The 7,451-nt window shown below is 37.1% G+C and overlaps 1 long non-coding RNA gene across 1 annotated transcript; it reads right to left on the bottom strand.

Annotated features, from left to right (window-relative positions):
• Positions 1–225: 225 nt before the first annotated feature.
• LOC115285477 lies at positions 226–3,995 on the bottom strand. Its single transcript, XR_003905542.1, has 2 exons — positions 3,926–3,995; positions 226–419 (listed from the first exon to the last, which is right to left on the bottom strand). It is a non-coding gene; the product is annotated as an uncharacterized LOC115285477 (long non-coding RNA).
• Positions 3,996–7,451: the final 3,456 nt, after the last annotated feature.

Here is a 7,451-nt window from a genome sequence, read left to right as displayed (position 1 = left end):
GCAACACTAGGAGCAAGTCTTATTTAGAAAATTTATTCCATTTATCTGTATAACTGAGTTTTCTACAATATTACATAGGCATGTGCTGATATATTGGCCTTAGGGCTCTTTTTTTTTCTTGTATAAACTTACTATATTTAAGTGACATGGCTATCAGAGGCAATAATCATATTAGTTAAGGTTAAATGTTAGTTAAGGTTAGTTAAATGACTATTTTTCAAAGGATGAATGGTTGCAATTTTTTACTTAGAATGGCACAGATGAGCATACATTTTAAACTCTAGAGGCCTTCACTGGCTCCTGGTGATTGCCAGTGCAGAGGCACAGTGATGTAACACAGAAGACAAGAAGGAGAAAAAAATATAGGTGGATGACACTTTCTTCCATGGTCCCTCCATGCCAACAGAAGTAGTAAGAGCCTAAGATTTAAAAAAGATTAAAATGTTATTATACTTTCATTTGTTTGCTTAAGTTTAGACAGTGCTTTTTTTCCATCCTGCCTAAATGGCAGAAAAGAATTTTCACCTCAAGAATTTTGAATAGTACAGAGAAGATATGCCTAAGATTTGTCTCATGTCTCAGGCTCTGAATAGGCATGGGAGATTTAATGATTTTAAATGATTAGAAATGCTTTCCTGCAAGAACTGTTTGGCAGATACAGCATTTTAAGTCGAAAGCAGCAGACTTCTGGTGTTTCCTTTTATTAAAAATATATCCATTTGTGTAAAACTAAAATTAAATTTCTTCTTCAGATGTTTATGTTCTATAAGCATTTACCATAAAACATTCAATATCACTTTTCTCTATTATCTTCTTCACCCAGTTTCGAGACATCTCACAATGTCCTGCCCATACCTCTTTTCTCTTCATGGTCAAACTCCTAAAGAATGCTATACTTATCATATATCATTGTTTAGTATCAATTATTATGTTTTTGTCTCTATCTCTTCCAGTACCCAAGTTCTTCATTTGCCTTGGTTTTTAATGTATTCCTAACTGCCAAAAGGCTAAAAAATCTCTAGCCTCAAATTTTGAAGGTTAAAAATTTGTACCATCTTCCATTAGAGGAACCAGGTAGACAAATGATCTCTGTGGGAAATTCCAGCTTTCTGATTTTATGGTTTTAGATAATAACTTCCTTGGAGTTTCTTGAAGTAGGTGCCAATTTGACTATAGTGATTAAAATCAGTTTACATTTATCACTTGGGAATTGATGTGACATTGGTAAGTAAACAATGGTGAGCAATGAATCAGCTGCTACATGAATTTCATATTGAAACATTTTGACAGCTGCTTTCTCAGGGACTTTAGGTACCTGTGGGGGATGTATTATCCCTTAAGTATGCAGATTGATCCTGGAAAGGGCTTTCTAAACTTAAATATAAAATTGTAGTCAAACTAATTTGTAAATGTAATTGTGTATGAGTACAGAGGTTTGTGACATTTAAGTGCAGATCTCCTCCAGAGGTTAATGTTACAAGGCTATGCTATACACTTTTCCTCTACTTATCATCATCCTCAGGGCAGATTTTCTTCCTTTTATCATCATGCTTAGAAAAGTAGTCCCCGAAATTTTGGTTAAGGTAGTTAAAATAGATATATTTATGAATCTATAATGTGGATATCAGGAACTCAGAATTCTAAACAACTGATTTTATTCTGTGACTGTTGCTCGCCATGTTTGAGGGACAAAAAAGGATTGGCCATATATTTTATTACTGTTAAGCTTCATACTCAATCAATTCAACTTCTACCTAGAAAGATTTTCTCTTTTCTTTTCTCCCTAATTTCATAGCCAGACCTGAGACATAACATTCTGATCGTGATGTAAAATGAGTTTAAGCTAGCAAGAAGTGGAGTTCAAAGCCATTAGCACTAGATGAAGACAGAGATGGTGGATATTATTTATTGAGGATCAGGCTCTAAGGCCAGGCTTCTTTTTCTAGCCTAATGGAGGGAATAATAGCCAAAGAGAATTCCTTATACACAGAGTGTGACTTTCCCTTGATACCATCAAAATCCCCTGCAGCCCCTTGAGATTGTGACCCAATAAAACATCAGTAAATCTAACCCATTTCTTACACCTCTCCCCTTCTAGTTGAGCAAATTGAGGATGGGAGTCAGCGGGGAGAGCTGGAAGCTTTCCTTCCCAACTTCACCCTGTCATGACAGAGAATTTAACAGATAGGAATGATGACTTGGAGGACAATATGTTTTCTTTCTACTAGGAATCTGTTTTGATGATTTCCCAGAGAATTACTACTTTTCTTCTTCTTCTTTTTTTTTTTTGGATGTTTTTATTTATTTTTGATACAGAGAGAGAGAGACAGAGCATGAGAGGGGGAGAGGCAGAGAGAGAAGTAGACACAGAACTGGAAGCAGGCTCCAGGCTCCAGGCTCTGAGCTAGCTGTCAGCACAGAGCTTGACGCAGGGCTAGAACCCACAAACGTGAGATCTGACCTGAGCTGAAGCCGGGGGCTTAACCGACTGAGCCACCCAGGTGCCCCTACTTTTCTTCTATCAACACATGAAGGATAGATAGAATTTGTGTGATGCCTGTCCCATTGAATAACAGACTCTGGGAATAAAAAAAGAAATCAACATTAAGGCAAACAAACAGAAGAAAGAGAAACTGAATTTTTAAAAAAGCTCAAAATCATCTTGTTTAAGCTAATAAGGTATATTGAATAAGGAAGCATAGAATTTGTGTTATTTTTATGTTGGGTAGAACTTACCAAATTTAACTCTTTTTTAAATTTATAGTTTATTGTCAAGTTGGTTTCCATATAACAGCCAGTGCTCTTCCCCACAAGTGCCCTCCTCCATTACCACCACCCTTCTTCCACATTCCCCCTTCCCCTTCAGCCCTCAATTTGTATTCAGTATTCAAGAGTCTCTCATGATTTGCCTCTCTCCCTCTCCTCACTTTTCCCCCCCCCTTCCTCTCCCCATGGTCCTCTGTTAGGTTTCTCCTGTTAGACCTATGAGTGAAAACATATGGTATCTGTCCTTCTCTGCCTGGCTTATTTCGCTTAGCATGACACCCTCGAGGTCCACCCACTTTGCTAAGAATGCCAGATTTCATTCTTTCTCATTGTCATGTTATCTCTTAAAGTAAATCATGCCTATAGGAATCTCAGGATTTGATATTTAGAAATAAGGATCAAGGCAGACTTTGAGAGTTAATTACCAAGGATATGATTTAAAAAAGAGAATTGGAGAGAACTTGGTTTCTTATTAATAGTGAGAAGGCTTCTTTTTCTCAGGTTTATAATTTTAAGCAAGTGATTGCTTCTAACTTATAGACATTATCTCCATTTTAGGGAGATCAGTAACTCTTCTTTTCATCTGAAAACATAAAGCTGAATTTATTAATGATGAATTAGTTTATGACCATTGCCCACTCTTTGACTGGTGGTCTCTAATCATAGTAACCTCTTTACTTAATACTTCTGTATGTATATGTTTTTTTTTGGGAATGGACTGAAATTCCAAAGCACTCTATTTTTATAAAGAACAATTGTCTACTACATTGAAATTGCCATCATATTTGTTTTCTGCTTGTTATTGAACTATATTACCAGTTGTCTCCTAAAATTTTCAAATGTGGATGATGTTGGTAGAAAAGTCAGTGAAAGAAATGCAATCCATCTACTCTTGGGATTCTAAATTCTGTTGTCTGGCTAGAGCACCAGTAGATGCATCCATGTGCTATGTAATCTTAGCTTATTATAGTATAGTATTTACCAAATTGCATTTTATCATTATACCCTGATCTTTGGGAAACATTGCCAGCATTGTATTGTGTCTGTTCACCAGACACTACTTCCTTTACTTCCTGGAACACAGTGGGACTATCTTTTGGTTAAGTGGGTCATCTGACTGGGTTCTGGCCAATAGGATGTGGAAAGAAGTAACATGTACCTGAGCCTGGTCCAATTTTCAGGCCCTTTCTTGTCTCCTCTTCTCCACCAGCCAAATGGAGAGGATTCCATGGAAACTCTAGAGATTCTAGAATAGGTAGACATAAGTAGTTGAGGCCCTGAATGATAGTGTGGACAGAGTTCTCTCCCTGCCCACCCTCCCTAAAACCCTTTTTACACAGAATTTAAGTGAGAAATAAAGGGAGAAGAGGGAAAGTAGGAGAAAGTTATGGTAAGACCAGTTCAGAAGAGAATAGCCAAGGGTGAGATTGAGAGCTGAATAAAAGAAATAGGATCTGAAGTAGCTTACCACTTAAAAACACATATAAATCAGGAATGAAAAAAAGAATAAGAAAAATTCAAATAAAATTATGTTTCAAATTATTAGTTTTAAGGGGAGAGACAGAGAGTGAGAAGGATCATGGAATAAAGGTGACATTCCTGTTGCTTTGGTTTGAAACCAGTTATGGTCTATTAGGGAGGAAGTTTCTGTGGAGCCAACGGGCTGTTTCAGAGTGACTAGCTAGGTTTTGCTTTGTAAAGTTCAGCATTTAGTCATCTTGGGCAGTGGAGTTAAGGCCGTATAAATAGGGTAGACAAAGAATTTCTTTTCCAGACTGGTAACTTTTGAGGTAAAAATCTTGCTACTTAATTGTTTCAGAAAATAGGCATGAGTGTCCTAGGCAAACAAAACTAGTATATTAGAGAGGGTTCTCCAGAGAAATAGTGCCAATAGGAACTATCCATATGTATATCTATATCTGTATCTAGGGAGAGGGAGAGAGAGAGAGAGTAAAAAAATTCAGAAATAACAAAATTAAAACCACCAATTTAATAAATAGTATCTGGTAAGTTTATTGTGCATATAAGAATAGTTCACAAACTGAGAGTTTTCAAGTTGAGAACTGATAAAAAAACTAAGGGACATAGCATTACAGGATGGCTTATAAAAAAAAATAAGGAAGTTACTTAACCTTTGCAATGATTGGTTATTATAATGGGAATTTCCAGATGGCAAGGAATTAGTTAAAAGTGCTTATATTATACAATTTTTACGAGGATGACTTAATTTTTTTATGGTCATCAGGAGCATTTATAAGAAAGAGCCTAAGTTTCACTTGTTTTGCAGAATAAGCTAAATTAAGTTTCGCTTATGTGGCTTAAATGGTTTTGTCTGCTCAGGGAATTTTTAAGTCTCCATTTTATATTTAATTTAAAAAATATATATCCATATACATATGGAAATAGGGAGGGAGGGAGGGGGAGAGAGAGAGAGTTAGAGAGAGAGAGAGAGAGAGAGAGAGATTTATGTTAAGGATTATTGCACTCATGATTGTGGAGGCTGCAAGTCCATAGCCATTGGTTGCAGTGTAGCCCAGAAGGCTGGGGACCCAAGGAAGAATGAATGTTACAGTTTGAGTCCAAAGGCTGTTCGCTGGCAGAACACCCTCTTCTGGAGAGGGCAGTGTTTTTCTATTAAGACCTTCAACTTACTAGATAAAGCCCACTTGCATTATGGAGAATAATTTGCTTTACTCAAAGTCTACAGATTTAAATGTTTATTTCATCCAAGAAATACCTTCACAGTATCATCTAGATGTGTTTCGCCAAATATCTGGGTACTGTGGCCTAGCCAAGTTGACACATAAAATTAACCATTAAACCTGCACATATGATTAATCGACACAGAAAGGATGAACCTAACCAGCAGCCATTTGAATTTTCCCTGTAAGCATGATGCTTTTGGCTCAGAGTTTCACAAGTTTTCAGTCAACATTTTAAATTGGAAGATTCCACAGACAGATAAAACGTATTCACAATTCTAAGCTTCTGTTAAATATCAGTACACTTTCTCCACTGGGTGGCTCCTCATTGCCTCATGGCAGCAAACAGCTGGAAGTCAGTGGCATCCACCCCCTTAGGTTGGGGTACACCCTCAGCCCTGCCCCCTGTCCCTGCTTCATCACACTTTGTTTCTTAAACCCCATCATCATCACCCACTTGTATGTGCTACTTGGATCCTGTAGACATTTCAGTTTTATTTACTTTATTTTTTTTAATGTTTATTTATTTTTGAGAGAAACAGAGTGTGAGCAGGGAAGGATCAAGAGAGAGGGAGAAACAGAATCTAAATCAGGCTCCAGGCTCTGAGCTGTCAGCACAAAGCCCGATGTGGGGCTCAAACCCACGAACTGTGAGATCATGATCCGAGCCTCAGTTGGCTACTTAGCCAACTGAGCCACCCAGGTGCCCCCTTGTTTTTTTTTTTTTTTAAATATATATACTTTTTAAATGTTTATTTACTTTTGAGAGAGAGATTGTTTCAGTTTTAAATCCTGGCCATATAACCTGCATGTAGTGAAAGTGGATTGAAAAATTCCTCTAATGCTTTGGCCTATAGTTAAAGATAATAATATTAATGAAATAAAGTGAAGCAACTTCAGCTGCTCCAGAGACTTTACAGCTGTCTTAGATAGAGGCCCATGTTCTTAACACATATACTTACAATATATAACCTACTACAGTGAACTCTTAATTTACCTGGGAGCCTTTGACAAAGAAGCAATAAAAGGGAAGTCTTTTCCTCTCTTTGTAGTATTCATTGTTTCAGGAAAGCCAACTTTAATGTTTATCTGGCCTGTCACTATAGCCTATAGAGCGATTTTAATGGAATATAAAATAGAAGCTCGAAGATAACTCATATGGAAAAATAATAGTGTTGACTAGTTATCTTTAGAATTGTCATTCAATATTTTTTTATTCTAATGGAGACCTTTATAAGAAAGGTGAATGGAAAAATGCATCTGTGTATTATAGGGAAAATAGGCCTTTTAAGGTTTTGACAGCCTAAAATTTCTTAATAATGAGATTCACAATTGATCTGTGATGTATTTCCTTATCCATATATGTGAGCAAATATGAACTTATTTCTTTGGGTCATTGCTTTCTGTGACCCTGTTCTAAAACGCTTTTAAGAAGATTCCTTTGGTTTGGCAGAAAATATGAAGTATCTCAGAAATGCATACAAGAGAATCTGTTCAGGTATTAGCAATTCAGTTGAACTAATGCACTACTTTCTACCTGTCAAAAGCCTTCAGGGAAGAATGCTGTAGATAGGAGATAGTCCTAAGGTCTAGAGGAATTGCGCTTCTCCCTTTTCCTATTCAGTCTTTTCTGGTTTCCTGTAATTTAGTACAAAATCCAATTTTTCTTAATAGCTTTGGTTGATTAACTGCCAGCAGTGGTAGGGAGTGCAACAGTAGTAGGGAAGGATAGTGGAGCCTTCAGAGAAGACTCAGACTGCTTTGGTGTCAGTGGAAGAGTCACAGACTTTGAATTTTGTGAGTAGATCGGTGTGAGAACTTCTGTGTGCTTAGCTTAGGGATGAAAGAAGAGAAAGGAGGTGTGTGCGGTATGTCTGGTGAGAAGGTAGGGTGGTACAATAGCTGGTCTGCAGCTTGGCCTCAGGCTTACATTGATTGCGGCAGAAAGGGAGGCATAATTCTCATTTTATGCCTGGAATGCTG

The sequence above is a fragment of the Suricata suricatta genome, chromosome 1 (assembly GCF_006229205.1).
Source record: "Suricata suricatta isolate VVHF042 chromosome 1, meerkat_22Aug2017_6uvM2_HiC, whole genome shotgun sequence".
Taxonomy (NCBI): Eukaryota; Metazoa; Chordata; class Mammalia; order Carnivora; family Herpestidae; genus Suricata; species Suricata suricatta.
This window is presented reverse-complemented; position numbering and strand designations above follow the sequence as displayed.